The 17,106-nt window shown below is 53.8% G+C and overlaps 1 protein-coding gene across 7 annotated transcripts in view; it reads right to left on the reverse strand.

Moving 5' to 3' along the window:
- KDM4B (lysine demethylase 4B) overlaps positions 1-13,625 on the reverse strand; it is a 142,118-nt gene extending 128,493 nt beyond the window's left edge. For 2 of the 7 annotated variants that reach the window (XM_047777414.1, XM_047777412.1), the window contains exon 1: positions 13,521-13,620. The gene's annotated coding sequence lies outside the window, so the exon portion shown is untranslated. Of the gene's footprint in view, positions 1-13,520 lie in introns of all 7 variants that reach the window. The other 5 variants (XM_047777417.1, XM_047777416.1, XM_047777411.1 and 2 more) reach the window with 4 other exon arrangements.
- Between the last annotated feature and the right edge of the window lie 3,481 nt (positions 13,626-17,106).

A 17,106-nucleotide genomic window follows, 5' to 3' on the forward strand; every position in this document is an offset into this window, starting at 1 on the left:
CCTCAGCCAAACCCTCCAACACACCCATTTAAAATAAAGACACCCCAGGAGAAGAACAGCTTCTTTTCTTTTTTTTTTTTTTTTTGCCTTTTAGGGCCACACCCACGGCATATGGAGATTTCCAGACTAGGAGTGGAATCAGATCTGTAGCTGCCGCGTACACCACAGCCACAGCAATGCGGGATCTGAGCCGAGTCTGCAACCTACACCACAGTTCACAGCAACGCCAGATCCTTAACCCACTGAGCAGGGCCAAGGATCGAACCTGCCACCTCATGGTTCCTAGGCGGATTCGTTTCCACTGTGCCATGACAGGAACTCTGATTTTGCTGATTTTCAAAGTGCCTTCTCATAACTTCAATTGCTCCTGAACTTCCTTCCCGGCACTAACGTGGAAGAGCAGCATAAAAACCATGGGCTATTCTGGAATGGAAAGTGATTTAGAAACTTCTCTTGCAACACCTTGACTCCCAGTCAAGGAAAGATGGAGGCGCAGAGAAAAATCGCTGCTGTGATCTCTGAACACTCTCCCTGGACCTGGGAGACATGAGTACATCAGAGCCAGGTCACTGGGGAGGGTGGAGGGGCGTCCTGGGTGCTAAGCACCCTGGCCCCCACCCATTCAATGCCAAGTACACCCCTAGTCGTGACAATCACAAATGTTCCCAGACACCACCCAGTGTGCCCTGGACAGAACTGCCCCCAGTGGGAACTACTTCACTAAGGGATTTTTCACAGATGAGCTCAGTTAATCTCACCACCCTCGAAACAGAGACGGTCATCTCCATTTGGAGATGAAGACACACACCCAGCAGGGGCAGGATCCACAGCCAGGCAGGCCACGGGTGTGGGTTCCACCTCCGGCTGCCAATCCCTGCAGTATATGGAAGTTCCCAGGCCCGGGGTCCAATGAGAGCTGTAGCTGCCAGCTTACACCACAGCCACAGCAACGCCAAGATCCAAGCCACATCTGCGAGCGACACCACAGCTCATGGCAACACCAGATCCTTAACCCACTGAGCAAAGGCAGGGATCGAACCCCAACCTCATGGTTCCTAGTTGGACTCATTTCCGCTGAGCTACCACAGGAACTCTACAAGTCTCTCTCTTGATCTTTTTTTTTTTTGGCCAAAGAAGCATCCCAAGTTCCTGTCATTCCCCTCACGGCAACATCTCGAGTCCCAAATTCAAAGCCCCCCAAGGACAACCAGCAGCCACACCACAAATGCCCTGCCCTGGGCTCAGTCACAGGACGCATCAGCCCTCATGGCCAGGACAAGGTTCTGAGCTCCCATTAAAGATAAGGGGCTTGGAGTTCCCGTCATGGCTCAGTGGTTAACGAACCTGACTCGTATCCAAGAGGATGAAGGTTCAATCCCTAGCCTTGGTCAGTGGGTTAAGGATCTGGCATTGCTGTGAGCTGTGGTGTAGGCCGGCAGCTGTAGCTCCAATTCGACCCCTGGCCTGGGAACCTACATATGCTGTGGGTGCGGCCCAAAAAAGACATTAATTAATTAATTAAGATAAGGGGCTGCATACAAGGGTCCGCTGGAAGGATCAGAGCCACAGCCATGCCACCCCACCCACTGGAGCTGACCCTCCAGTGACATCCTGGAATGAGCGGCAGGCAGCGCTACAGGCCAGGCTGGCTCACTCACCCCTTACATGGCCCTAACTAGTTTATGCTGGGTCTGTCTTGTCTCCCCAGCTAGAGGCTAACAGATCCAGAAATTCTGATGGGCTGGGCAGACAGGTAGGAATGGGAGTTGGGGGGCAGCCTCCACCGAGCACCAGTCACCCCCTTGTATAGCATCCCCGACCCTATCACAGCCCTTGGCTCACCCAGGGCCAGCGCTATAGGTGTGAAATGAACACAGGATGTAGATGACACACCGCAAAAAGGAGTGGAAAACATCTCATTAACAACTTTTATAACCATTACACGTTAAAATGACAACATTCGGGGTATATTGGGGTATAATGTCAATAAAAGACATGATTCAAATTAATTTCACCTGCTTCTTTTTTACCTTCTGGAAAACTTTAAAGGACACACAGGGCTTGCTCTGCATCTTTATTGGGTGGTGCTGCCTTAGAAAAACTGTCAGTTTACACTTTCGCCTGTTTTCTTCTGAGGGTTTGGTTGTTTCGGTTCTCACATTCAGGTCTTGGATCTGCTAGTGTCTGTTTTGGTGCCCAGCATGGGGCACCATACAGAACCTGATGTTTCACCAGGTGACATTTCATGAGTGTTCCTGCCTGTCTCCCATGGGGTCCTCCCAGGGCCACAGCTCCACGGCACTCAAGATCCTCCAGGTGTCTGCCAAGGGGACTGCCAAGTCTATCACACACATGTCACTGTCCCCACAGGGAAGACACCAGCAATGCCAGTGGGAGGATCAGAGCTGGCTGGGGTGGGCTGTGCGCTGTGACAAAGTCACACCCCACCCATCCCCTCTGGTCCCCAGAGAGCCCAGCTGCATTGCCAAATGGCCCAGAGTGGTGACAGTGCTTCCCCAAAGGGCAAGGGGGCAATGCCTGCCTCTTTATCCACTGGAGGTGGGGGGGAAACGCGTGCCTGGGCAGGAGCCAAGTGTCACCTGCACGACTCTGTTCAGTGGCGGCTGGAGGGTCTCAGGGGAGACTACAAGGATGCTTAGAACCCAGTGGCTGCTTTCAAAGACACAAGCCACAACCCTGTCAGGGCTGAGGCCAGGCAGGCCAGGAAAGGGAAGCGGCCCAGGAGGCAGCTTGTGTGCAAACCTGCTGGCCAGACATATGGGGGCTGGGGGAGGGGGCAGCTCAGAAAGGAGGGCGCGTGTGGTCTAATCCGGAGCCACGTGAAGCTCTCAGGGAGCCGGCTCCGCTCGACGCAGGGACCAAGCACAGCCAACCAGGCCAGTCGGGGGGTGGGGGGGAATCACACCAGGCAGGCAGGAAACAGGACACCCCTTCTGGCCTTGGCCCTGGTGGACTTCAAGGGAAGGAGGGCCCGGCCCCGCCCACCAGGGAACGTACAGGAAACAGACAAGCCGGAGGAGTGGGTTGTCAGGGCCACCCTGCTCCTGGGGTGGACGCAGGAGAGGTCCTGCTGGGGACCCACCAGGCGAGGCTGGGCCAGCACAGCCCACCCCATGTGGACCCTGCCCGGATCCATATGGAGGAAGAGGAGGGTGCGGAGAGGCAGGCATAAGCACTGAACCATGGAGCCCAGAACCTATGCGACCAAAAAGGGTGGCCTGAGCACCTCCTATAGGCAAGCAGGGCAGCACATGTGACAGCAAGTCCTCACTGACCCTGGCCTCCTCTCTGATGCCTCCTACCCCAGCCCCTAAAATCTAACCCCACAAAGGGTTTTTGGGTGGCTTCTGCCCAGGGGCCCGGCTGGCTGAGCATTCTGCACCGCAGCCCTGGAATCCTGGAACTCTGTGACTGGGCAAAGAAGAGGCAGGGAGAAATAGAAATTACTAGATCCACAGCAGCCAGTGGATACACATGTCCACCCACACAATGGCATATCACTTGGCCATGAAGAGGAGCCAGGCATCAACACTCACTACCACAGGGGTGAACCCTGAAAAACATGATGCTCAGTGAGAGAAGCCAGACGCAGTAAGCCGCAGAAGATGCGAGTCCCTGGATGAGAAACATCCAAAACAGGCAGAGTCACAGAGCTAGAGAGTAGATTCATGGTTGCCAAGGAGGAGGGGGGAATGGGGAGTGGCTCTCTAACAGGTATGGGCTTCCCTTTTGGGGTGACAAAAAAGGTCTGGAATTTGTTAGAGGTGAGATTGCAAAACTCTGTAAATGTTCTAAAAACCACTGCACTGTCCCCTTTGAAAGGATGAATGTTATGGTTTATGAATACGGCAACTTAATATATTTTTTAAAAAGCAGAGTAGGATGGGAGTTCCCTGGTGGTCTAGGGATTAGGATTCAGCGCTTCCACCTTGGCAGCCCAGGTTCGATCCCTGGTCTGGGAACTGAAATTCCACATCAAGCTGCTGCACGCCATGGCCAAAAATAAAATAAAAAATGTAGAGCAGGACATTTTAAGAGGGGCTGTCCTAGAAAACTCAAGGGTCTGGTCAGTCAGCACACTGGAGCCAACTGCTGAGCAGCTATGTCTCCTCCATGGCTCCCCTGTGACTGGAACAACTCTGGACCGGCCTCACTGACTAGACTCTATGCCCCCGAGGGCAGAGCTGCGGCCCCCTCCCCTCACCCCTGAAGCCTGGCGCAGGGGGTTCCAAAGGTGTCCAAGGCATGGGGGCTTCCCTTGGCTTCCCCTGCCTCCCCCAGGTGGGTCTCCCGGACCACGGCCCTGAGGGCCACTTCCTGCTCCACCTGCTGCTCACCTCGCCCAGGACCAAGAGGCTCAGCCCACGTGGCCACGCTTGTGCCACCCCCTGGCCACCACTAGAGCCAGCAAGTGCTGCCCCAGGGCCTGTGCATCCATGGACTTGGTTTGCATCTGTCTCAGCAATTCTGTCCCCGGCCCCTGCCATCTGGTTACTCTCGGGAGGCCTGCTCCACGCTTCCACCATGCTACAGGCTGTGACCCTCACAGGCAGGCTCACCTGGCGATGCGCATGCAGACTAGACAACTACTGTCACCCTCAGCTGGGTGACAGCAGACGCGCACCACTGGGACGAGGCGGGGCGCATGTCCGACGGCCATGTGTCTGCTGTAAAGCTAGACCCGCTGGCTGGTGAAACCAAGCTGCTGACCACCAGGCCAAGAGCCACATGAGGGGCCTGCAAGGGTTCCTGATTCCGCATCTTTGCCTTGACACTGGCAGAGAGGACAGCTGGACATTTGCAGAGGCCACTCTGCCCTCACTCCCCACCCCGGGCAGCCTGGACCTGCGGCTGGCTCATCCACCAGTCATGCGACCACTTTTCTGACCACTTTTCTTTCTGAAGGGTCCGGCAAGAAGGGCTGGACGTGCAGGGGGGCCGGTTTCTCCATGAGGACGCTACCCCTTGGGCTCCAGCTCAGAAGAGGCTCAGGCTGCCCATAGAGCAGCCAGGATGCCAGGCGGCCCCAAAAGCCTGTGGCTCCACAGGCCGCCCGCCTCAGCAGCGAAACCAGACGCCTTCCTTCCCAAGGGGGTGTCAGAGGACTCGGTTCCTCCAACGAGTCCTCCACCGGCTCCCTCCTCTTCCTTGGGGGAGGAAGCTGGAATGAAGCAGTGAATCAGGAGTTTAAACTCCAGGGCCTTTGCTCACACGCAAGCTGGAGACGGCAAGCCTCTCTCAACTCGTGACCGAAATAATCAGATCCATGCAGCTCCAGGCCCGAGAGAGGCGGCCTGCCCACGGGGGCTGGCCTTGCTGATGGAGGGGGCCTGAAAGGACGGAACAAGGATCTGAAGGGGGCAGGGGCAGCTCCCGGTCCAGCCGCCCAGCCAGGGCCCCGCACACATCCTGGGGCAGCTCCTGGGCTGCCCCTTTCCAAATGGGCTGCCCAGACTGGCCGGGGCCCGGAGCTCTAGTCACACACATAGCCTGTCTCCACCCCACTCATGGTCCGGGGAGCTCCTGTCATCACTGCGCCTGCTGGCTCTCGCTTAAAGGAGGCCTCCAGGATCCATCCTCTCCTTCTTCTGCACAAAGCAAAATTCCGGATCCCCTGCCAACTCATCTTCCGTGCATCCTCTTCCCCGAGACCCAAGCAAGCAGCCATGATACCACCAAAGGGGGCCTACCTCTGCCCCTACCTGTCCCAAAGGTGCCCTCTCTTGGGGGCAACTGCAAACATAGAAAGGAAATGGGTCCTGGGACAAGGCCTGCCTACCCTACCCCCAGATCACTTCTTCACACATCACCTTTCCTCCCCGTACGGGTTGTCTGAGAAAAGGAACTGTGACCACTAGTCCCGGCAACTGGGGCCAAACCTACGTCAGCTACAATTCTGCTCTGCACCCAGAGACCCATGCAGGACGCAGCAGCTCTTGGTGCTTTGCTTTCCGATATATATATACACATACATACATACACACATACATATACACACACACACACACACACACATATACACACACACATATATATACACACACACACACACACACACACACACACACACACATATTTTTTTTTTTTGCCGCGCCTGTGGCATGGAAAAGTTCCCAGACCAGGGGTCAAACCCACACCATACCAGTAACCAGAGTCAGCAGTAACGACACGGAGTCCTTAACCCGCTGAGCCTCCAGGGAACTCCTGCTTTCTGATTCTTATTCTTTGTCCACTGAACAAACATACCCAAGGCCAAGGGCTCAGAGAGACTCCAAGTGACCACTGCCAGAGCCACAGATCAGCCATGGGGCAAAGACAGCAATGCAAACTCTTCATCAGTGCCCTTGCATCCACGGGAGCCACTGAAGTGGGATGAGAAAAGAAAAGCGGGGAGGGAAAGAGGAAGGAAGGGAGAGACAATGCAGAGGCAGAAAAAGACAGAGATAAGCAAAAAAAGAAAAAAGTAAAAGGACAGCAACTTTGCAAAGCCAAGAGGTTCTGAGTAACCCTCTCCAGATTGTTTATTTCAATTAGCTAGAGAATGCACGATTGTAAATTAAGGTATGCTTCCTTGACAAGTCAGAATGTTCCTGGGACAGACCCAAATCTAAGAAGCTAAAGATCTGACTGGCTCAGAAATCATACTCAGCCAGTCTCCGCTCCCAAAAGTCACCATGGAGGAGCAAGGCCAAGGACACGCAGCCAGCACAATCCCCACACCCTACAGAGGCTGGCCTGATCACCCCGCAAAGCTGAACTCGCACATCCGCAAAGGCCACCTCTTCCCGAGTGTCCCTGTGCAGGTCTGTGGCTGCGTGGCCGCAGAAACCTCCTACCAGGACTATGCTGCCCCTTCTGAAGGAGCGCTGGCGCTGGTAAAAAGGCTGGGTCAGATGCTTACAAAACAAAACGATTGAGAAAGAGCATCTTCCTTTTAAACCCTCTGCTGGGTCAAAACAAACTTCTTAGGCCCAGAACACTCTTTCCCAATCTTCTGGTGCCTGGTGGGGTGCAATACCAAGGGGGCATCAAGAACGGCTGGGCATTGCCAATGATGAAATATTTGCCCCTGTTTAAATCTACTCTTTTCTCAATTTTGAGATTGTTTTGGTGGATGAGGTCAGAACATTTTCTTTTCTTTTTCCTTTTTTTTTTTAAAGGCCCCAAGTGTGGCATATGGAAGTTACCAGACTAGGGGTCGAATCGGAGCTGCTGCTGCCACTGTAACACAGGATCCAAGCCTTGTCTGCGACCTGCACCACAGCTCAGGGCAATGCCAAATCCAAAACCCTCTGAGTGGGGCCAGGGCAAACCCGCATCCTCATGGATACTCATTAGCTTCGTTTCAGCTGAGCCACAACAGGAACTCCCTCTTTCTTTCTTTTGTTGTTGTTGTTGTTTCCTCAGCATGAAGAAGTTCCTGGGCCAGGGATGAAACTGCGCCACTGTAGTGATAATGCCAGATCCTTAACCTGCTAAGCCACCAGGGAACTCCCAGAACATTTTCTTACATTCCCTGCACTTTAAATTTCATTACAACAACCAGGACCTATTTTTTTTAAATATAGAGTATGAGAGTTCCCTGGTGGCTCAGCAGGTTAAGGATCCAGCACTGTCATTGCAAGCTCAATCCCTGGCCACAAAACTTCTGTTAGTAGAGCCAAAAAATAAATAAATAAAATAAAGGAGTTCCTGCCATGCCACAGTGGGTTAAGAATCTGACTACAGGAATTCCCGTTGTGGCTCAGTGGTTAATGAATCCAACTAGGAACCATGAGGTTTCCGGTTCAATCCCTGGCCTTGCTCAGTGGGTTAAGGATCTGGCGTGGCCATGAGCTGTGGTCTAGGTCACAGACAAGGCTCAGATCCTGCATTGATGTGGCTGTGGTGTAGGTCGGCGGCTACAGCTCCGATTAGACCCCTAGCCTGGGAACCTCCATATGCCGCGGGTGCAGCCCTAGAAATGGCAAAAAGACAAAAAAAAAAAAAAAAAACAGAATCCGACTGCAGTGGCTCGGGTCACTGGGTAGGTGCGAGTTCAATCCCCGGCCCAGCACAGTGGGTTAAAGGAACTGGCACTGCCACAGCCACAGCTCAGATTCAATCCCTGGCCTGGGAACATCCATATGCCTCAGGTGCAGCCATAAAAAATAAAAAATAAAATGTAGATATGATTCTAAATACTCTGATGTACGAAAGATGGAAATTCATTCAACAAATGAATGCTTACTGAACACCTAACTGTGTGCAGGAACTGCCCTAGGTGCTAGGGATACGCGCAGTGACCAAGATCCACATTGTTCCTGCAGTGGGGACCTCACACCCTCATAGAGATGCTCCCAAACTACAGCCCAAAGGTCAAATCCAGCCCGCCACCCGTTCTGTATGACCCACAAGGTCAGAATGGTTTTGACATTTAAACAACTCGGCGGGGTGAGGGGGGGATCAAAAAAAGGAAAACAGTTCATCACATGTGAAAAGCATGTGAAATTCACATTTCTGTGTCTAAATAAAGTTTTATCAGAACACAGGCACATTCATTAGCTTCCGCACTTTTGCATTACGAGGGCAGAACAGAGTGGTCAGGACAGAGACTGTCCCACCTGCAACCTGCAAAGCAGTAAACAGGAGTTCCCATCTTGGCTCAGTGGTAATGAATCCGACTAGGATCTATGAGGACATGGGTTTGATCCCTGGCCTCACTCAGTGGGTTAAAGGATCTGGTGTTGCCGTGAGCCGTGCTGTATGTAGGTCGCAGAGGCGGCTCAGATCTGGCATTGCTGTGTCTGTGGTATAGGCCGGTGGCTACAGCTCGGAATCGAGCCCTAGCCTGGGAATCTCCACATGCCATGGTTGTGGTCCTAAAAAAAAGACAAAAGATTGAGGAGTTCCCATTGTGGCGCAGTGGTTAACGAATCCAACGAAGAACCATGAGGTTTCGATCCCTGGCTTTGCTCAGTGGGTTAACGATCTGGCGTTCCCGGGAGCTGTGGTGTGGGTTGCACACGCAGCTTGGATCCCGTGTTGCTGTGGCTCTGGCATAGGCCTGTGGCTACAGCTCCGATTAGACCCCTGGCCTGGGAACGTCCATGTGCCGCAGGAGTGGCCCAAGAAACGGCAAAAAGACAAAAAAAAAAAAAAGACAAAAGATTGAAAAAAAAAGCCATTAATAGTTCCTCTCTAACCCTTCATAAGAAAAGCTTCTGCCTCAGTGGATGAGACAGACTATAAATATATAAAGAGATTAATAAACACTTCTGGTAGTGCAGAATGCAAAGAAGAAAGGATAGGCTAGGGAGAGCAGGTGGACGGAAGGGTGAATTTAGGCAGAGGGTCAGGGACTGTGTCTCTGAGCAGAGACCTGAATGACAAGGAGCCAGCTGGGGGGAGACCTGAGGGAACAGTGTTCTGGCAGAGGGCACACCACATGCAAAGGCCCTGAGGCAGAGAAGAGGAGGCAGGGAAAGTGGTTTCTGACCCAAGGGAGGAGGCAAAGGAGTGAGGGGTCGCGGATGGTGGGAGAGGAGCGCACCCCGGAGGACAGAAGAGAGAGGCCACGGGAAGGGTCTGCAACTTTTCCCAAGGACACCAGGAAGCCACTGGAGGGTCCTGAGCAAAGGAAGGCCGTTTTTCCAGTCTGTAAAAGCCCCTCGAGGGAGCAGGACTGAACATGGACAGACGAGTTGTGACGCTTTATCTAACCAACGAGATGCCCCAGAACAGGCCAAGTCAAAGCAGCAGCGAGTAACCAAAATCCGAGCCATCTAAACACAACGTGGACGCACAGATCCGCTGTGGCCTCAGTCTTGGGGTGGTACAGACTCTGTTAAGTATCGTAGTTAAATGCATTTCACTGTGTAAAAGCATCTGCAGCTGGCGCATTAAAAGTCCCGTGACCACGGACATCACTGCTCAGGAGGAGGCGAAGATGAAGAGTGAGTCACCTCGGAGCCGACTTGAAGAAAACTGTGAAAGCCAACTGACAGGCACAGCTCACACAGCTCTAAGCCTGCCCACTGCAATTCCAGGTCCTGGGAGCCTGGGTAGGGGCCCTGCTTCGGAGACCCCTCCACACCACGCCTGGCTGGCTCCAGGGTGGCTGGAAATGAGAGTCTGCAAATGTGAGCCCCTCCCTTTTAAATGGGGCAGCAAAGAGGAAGGGGACAGAGGGACCCAGAATTTGAGGTGGATCAGGGTCACGGCTAAATACCAGGCTGCTGTGGGGTTAGAGGTTAAGTGAGAGGGATGTCACCTGGGGAAAACCGTGCGCCTGGGGGACACTGGTTGCTGTCTGAGGACATTGTGGTTGTCACAACTGGGGGGGAGGGGTTACTCCTGGCATCAATGGGATAGGGGGCCAGGGATGCTGCTCAACACCTCACAGTGCCTGGGACGTGCCTGCCATCCCCAGAGAACAACCTGGGCCTGGATGTAGACAGGGCAGAGTAGGGAGGGACCCTGAGAGCAGGAAGAATCCAGCACCTCGGCATCGTGCGAAGCACTTCGGCATTGTGCGAAGCACTTCAGAGACTTTCATCTCCTTTGATCTCAATAACCGAGGATGGGCTCTTATGACACCCATCATACAGATGTGGAAACCAAGGCCCAGAATGATGAAGTGACCTGACCCAGAGGAGGGATCTGAACCCAGGTCTCTCAGATTCCATTTGGGGAATGGAGGGGAGGACAGGCATTCAGGAACCCCACCAAGAACACAGGTCAAAAGGGAGTTCACGTTCAGCCCCTTTCCCCGCCTGGCTGGTGTTCTGGGTACTCAGGCCAGAAGCAAGGGACCAGGACTGGGGCAGGTAAGAGCTGTGGCAGTGAGTCCCCACTGAGCAGCCCTGGGGCAGGTCTCTGGAGCACAGCCAGGAACCAGGCCCAGGCTGTTGGAGAAGCATGGGGTGACCTCACGGCTGCTTTGCAGGGCCCTCGTGGTCAGGCAATGGCCCATAGTTCCTCTGCTTTCCCCCACCCCAGCTTCCTAGTAGGCTTGGGAAAGTTTAGTGACCCCCACCCCTCCAGCTTTGCTCTGGAGCAAGTGATGGGCACAAGATCTCACAGCTTGGAGCCTGTCCATCACACTTCTAGACTCCGGGGAAGAGAGCCACCCAGAAATGCTTGTTTGCCTACACTGTGGGCCATTTGCCCACCCCCTGAGCCAGGCCTCCACCCCGCCAGCACAGCTGTGCCCCACAGCCCTAGACACCCATCCCTCCCCTTCCCCCACTAGACCCAAAGCCCCCCGAAGTTAGAGACTCCCCGAAACCTGCCCCAGAGCTCAACGAACCCAACATTCCCAGGCCAGGTGAGTGTGGGATGGACGCAAGGACTGAGGCTCCGCAGGGCTGGCCAGGGGAAGGGGCAGGGCACAGAAGCCAGCAGAGGAGGCAGAGAAACGCGGGATCAAGCAGAGCAGCGGGAGTGGGAGACAGGGGCAGAGAGGGCCCCCAACAGCCCCAGAGGCACTGGGGAAGGGTCTTTCCTAGGAGACAGAAAAGTACAACAAAGGCAGGGCGGAGTCGGGAATGACCGATCAGCCATACCTTTAAGCTCTAGTATTTAACATCTCCTTAGCAGCCCACTTCCCCAAAGCGACAAGGATTAGAATCAATTGTTACTAAGACCTATATACATTTCCTCTCAACAACTACACACTCATTTTCTCTCTCTCTCTCTCTCTCTCTCTCTCTCTCTCTCTCTCACACACACTCACACACACACACACACACACAGCATGTGACACTGTATCTGCTGGAATCGCCACAAAACCTGGGAGCATTCAAGCAACTGCACCTCTGCTCCTGGCACTGCCCTCCCCCAGGGCAGAGCAGTCTGACCGAGGAGGTGCCCCCGGCACGAATGGGGAGCATCATGATTTGCCCAGCATCCAATCAGAAACACATAAAGAGGGCCAGCGAGTTTCAGAAACCCTCCACTCAGATCAGCACAAGTTGACTCCAGACTTTCACATTCCGTCCTTTGGGGTTCCAAAAAACAAACTAACTGCAAAGACAGAGCGGCTGCCCACTGTTCTTGCAAGGGTGGAGAGAGAAGGCTGACCCATGAGTTGATAAGCTATCCTGATGCCTCAGAAGGAAGCTATTATTTGAGAATTAGGGGAGTCATCAGCTCTTGCGACAAGGAAAGCCCACAGAAGTCATGTAAAGAGACCGTTTCAGGGGCTTTCTCCAACCTGGGGACAGCGGGATAAATGGCTGTCGAGGCAGAGGAGGGGGCAGGCATTCTCAGACCCTAAAACATTGCTGGCACCCAGTTTGACCCAAAGGAGCTGGCTGAATAAATGCCTCTGATAGAAACACATGGGAAAAAAAGGACACACTCTTTACACATTACAGGATGGGATCACTGGGCTCCACTGAACAGAACAACCTTCTCAATAGTTTCATAACTCGGGAAACAGTTCCCCAGGTGCACCTGAATTATTAAAACAAAAGCATCCTTCCCCGACCAAGCAGATGGGACACACCAAGGCACAGTCCATGTCTCCCCTGCCCCCAGGGGAAAGAAAGTCCTCTGTAAAACCTTTCCATGTGGCCCCACGGAGGTGCACCCCATTCTGTCTGGTGTCATCGCGCCCACTGGGTGGAGACCCAGGCCCCAGCAGATCTGGAGTAGGTTCCTTTCAGAATGAATCCGTCCCCCAGCTCCCACGAGGCTGGATGGGACAGCCCAAGGGGTCTCCGCGGGAGGGACTCTACGATTTATTTCTACAGAGAAGGGGGGCTTCGAGATGGCTTTCGGGCCGGCAGGGTGAGGCACTGAGGGCACGCGTCTGGAAGCTGCTATATGCATAGCAACTGGATACATTAAAAAAAAAAAAAATCCAGGTTGCATGCTTATTTAGGGGGGCTCAGGAAAATGGGGGACGAGTTTGGAAGCCGCGATGGAACGGCGGGTTGACTCGGGGAGATGGGTGGGATGCAATGATGGACATTTCGGGGGGGCACCACTGGGAAGCGCCTCATTAACCCCACCGGTGCCCAAAGGGCTGGAAATGCAGGCGGGCTTCAACCAGGGCCTGGGATTTCTTTCTTTCTCTTTATTATTATTTTTTAAATCATTAGGATTGTTGTGAATAATAGAAGGGGAGGGCCCTGCCATGCAGGGCCAGCCGGGCCGGGCCACCCACGCTGTCATCTTTTGTGCGGGGCCGACGGGGACGCCCTGGCCCAGCCCCCGCGCGCCCCTGGCCCGGGCAGGGCGCCCCCGCCTCCCGCCCCCGGCCCCGCCATTGTCCAGCCGCACCGCCCCCGCCCGAGGTCCGGCGGGCGCCCGGGGCCAAGCGGTTAACGCCCCCAACCGCCTCGCGGGCCGGGACAAAGCGCGGCGGCTGCGGCCCGAGCAGGCCGCGCCCGAGGCCTGGGCCTCGAGTCCCGGGCGCCCGCCCGCCCGCAGCCCCGGGCGCGGCGCGGGGGCGGCGGCGGCCGCAGCGGGGCCCGCGCTCGGACGCGGCGGCCGCCTCCCCGCGGGCTCACCTGAGGCGGCGCGCGCGGCCCGGTCCGGAGCAGCGGCGCGCGCTCCCCCGCCCTCGGCGTCGCACCCCCAGGCCCGCTCGGGCCGGGCCCCGCTCGGTCGCTGGCGGCCGAGCCCTCCGCGAGCGCCCCGGGTGGGGCTTATAAGGCTGCGTTCCAGCTCCGCCCCGGCTGCCATTGGCCCCCTAGCCCACGCCCGCACGCCCATTGGCTGACGCTGACAGCTCCGCCCCTCCCCTCCACCGGGCCCATCAACACCTCACGGCCCGCCCCCCGCGCGCCTCTATTGGGCGGGCGCAGGCGCCGGTCTCGCCTCGCCATTGGCCTGCCGGCCGGGACACGCCGGCGCCCACCCACGTGCCCGCTGACCGGCTCGGTTCTCATTGCAGGCTGCGCACGCCAGCCAAGAGGCCGCGACCAACGCGACGGCCCTGGGCCTCGGATTGACAAGGACGCCTAGGGGACCGCCCAACGACCGCACGGGGGCAAGAGAATATTGGCTTACTGGATCAGCCCCAAGAGCGGACTGGCTGGGGCGAGTGCCAATCACGGCCCCGGCCCCGCCTTGGTTATCAGGCTGCAGCTGAGTACGTGAGACCCAGCACAACATCAGCACCCCGCCTGGGAGTCGTAGCGGTGGGTTCGAGACCCGGAGCCGGAAATTGGGAGCAGCGTTCTCCACTTCGCAAAGTCTGGAGTTAGGAAACATAGCACGAACAAACTCAATTTGTAAAGGAGGAGAACTGGAGAAATAAAAGTCAAGCAGGAAGCGCCCCTGCCTCTCCTTTCCTCCAGACCCTTCAAAAAAATGTTCATTTCCATCACAAACAGTATAACTTTGCAAAGGCGCAAGGCCTCCCTGATAAAATTAGGTGACGTCCCCTAAAAATGAGGTAACCTTCCCTAAAACGTGAAGGAAGAGAGGAGTTCGCTGCTTCCTGACCAGTTCAAAGCTCAGCTGGGCCCAGGTGCCTCACTGGTTGGCCTCAAGCAAAGTAACCTCACTGGGCTTGTTTTCTCCGGTGAAAAGGATATGATGGTGATACACCCCCTCACGGTCTGCTCCTATCCTGGGAGTTTGCACTAGTTAAGTGAAAACAGGCACGTAAAATTTGACCATGTCACTTCACAAAGTGAGCATTTAGCTAAGGTGTATCATTAACATCGTTTCGGTGATTAATTGCGGTCAGGCAGTAGAGTGGGTACACTCACATTTCGCTGGCAGGAGTGTAAAACAGGCAACTGATTTATAAGGCGGTAAGTGTAACTACATTCTATTCCTGAAGGTCATGTACCCTGAGAAAGTCTCCCAAACTCAAGCTTGCCAGTTCAAGGATGATGTTGCAGCACTGTACCCAATTGTTCCCAGTATTTTGCTCTAAATATCTATCTCTAGGAAATAAGCAGCCTGTGGCACTGGGTACTTTAGAATACTTTTAACTTTATAGCAATTAAAAACAGATTGGAGTTCCCCTGTGGCTCAGTGGGTTAAGGACCTGGGGTTGTCACTGCAGCAGCTTGGGTCGCAGCCCAGGAACTTCCACATGCCACCAGTACAGCCAAAAAAATTAAAATTAAAAAAAGAATAAAAAAGAAGTAGATCTACAGGTACAGTCAGAGAATGATTTGTCTACAAGCCATGGAGAGCTGCAGAAAGGTCCAGATTTCTGAACAGAACATTATGGAAATGAACCTTCAGCAAATAACGCTGTGTGGTTTCTAAGGGCACGTACCTGTGGCCCCTCGCAAAACAAGGCCACCCCTAAACTGAGAAAACTAAATCTTTGGGGAGAGGAGGGATCTGCATTGGTAAAAAGCGTAATTGGTAAGGACTTCCATCTGTTCTAGTGTGTTATACATTCTCATGGGGCCATATTTGGATATTCCTCATGCAGTTAAAATTTAACTTAAAAAATAGGAAGTAGTAACTGCTCCCATGGAACACCCTGAACCGCGGGGGGGGCGGGGGCAGGGGGGAACTGACATGTAATTTGGTAGCAGTAATACAGTGTCAAAGTGCAATCATGGGGGAGTCCCATCGTGGCTCAATGGAAACGAATCCTACTAGTATCTCTGAGGACAAGGGTTCGATCCCTGGCCTTGATCGGTAGGTTAAGGATCCAGCATTGCCGTGAGCTGTGGTATATAGCTCACAGACCCGGCTTGGATCCTGCGTAGCTGTGGCTGTGGCATAGGCCCGTGGCTATAGTTCTGATTCAACCCCTAGCCTGGAAACTTCCATACGCCGTGGGTGCAGCCTTAAAAAGCAAAAAAAAGAAAAAAGGGCAATCATGGGAGTTCTGGTTGTGGCTCAGAGGTAACGAACCTGACTAGTGTCCATGAGGACTTGGGTTCAATCCTTGGCCTCGCTCAGTGGGTTAGGTATCCAGCATTGCTGATATGGAACCCTAGCCTGGGAATTCCTTCCATATGCCACAGGTGTGGCCCTAAAAAAAGACCAAAAAAAAAAAAAATGCCGTCATGAAGGGATCCCCCTACCTCAAAACCTTTCTTTTTCTACTTCCTAGTTTGTCCTATAACACAGTGAATTCCAGTTGATTGGATTCAATAGGCTCGGGACTTTTTTGGCCACACCCACAGCATGTAGAAATTCCCAGGCCAGGAACCGAAACATTCCACGGCAGCGACTCAAGACACTGCAGTGACAACACCAGGTCCATAACCCACAGGGAAGCTCCTAGACCCTGGAGTTTCTTTAAATTTTTATTAATTTATTTTCTTTTTAGGGCCACACCTGCGGCATATGGAAGCTCCTGGGCTGGAACTTCAAATCGGAGCTGCAGCTGCCATCCTGCACCACAGCCACAGCCACAGCAACATCGGACCCAAGCCACATCTGCAGCTTAAGTCACAGGTTGCAGCCATGCCAAATCTTTAACCCACTGAACAAGTCCAGGAATCGAACCCACATCTTCAAGGATACTATCTCGGGTTCTTAACCAGAAAAGCCAAAATGGGAACTACTGGAATTTTTTAAACCGAGGGTCCTAAATAGGTTGTCAGCTTTCCGATTTTGTTTATGTAAATAAACTTCACAGCTGTAGAACCCAGACAGCAAGTATATTTGAGGGTTCATGAAACAGTTCTTTCAACTTTTCTGTTTGAATGTTTTCATAACAAGCTGTTAGGGAGAAACTATAATCACTGTCATTTAATTAAAAGGTGTCCTAGGTAAAGCAGAAAGGACACACTCTCAGAATTTTCCAATGGACAGACGAATTAACTTGGGAACAACTCAACCTACTTGTCCTGGTTTTCAAATCTTTGCGGACGGGTACAGATCTCACAAAGGGCTGGGGCATCTGTCCCTAAGACAGACCAGCAGGCCCTCTGGCACCGGCCTTAGATGACGCAGGGCTAGCTGGTTTCTAACTGGTCTCCACCTTCCCAGAATGGGCAAGGTGTGGAGCTGAGAAATATCCCATGCTTTTCAAAAACCCCCTCCAGCTTCCGTTAAGGGCTAGTCTGATGCATAAAAGACAGAAATGAGAGTTCTCCTTGTGGTTCAGTGGGCTAAGAACCCAAGATAGTATCCATAAGGATTCAGTTTCGATCCCTGACCTCGATC

This window comes from Phacochoerus africanus, chromosome 4 (assembly GCF_016906955.1).
Source record: "Phacochoerus africanus isolate WHEZ1 chromosome 4, ROS_Pafr_v1, whole genome shotgun sequence".
Classification (NCBI taxonomy): Eukaryota; Metazoa; Chordata; class Mammalia; order Artiodactyla; family Suidae; genus Phacochoerus; species Phacochoerus africanus.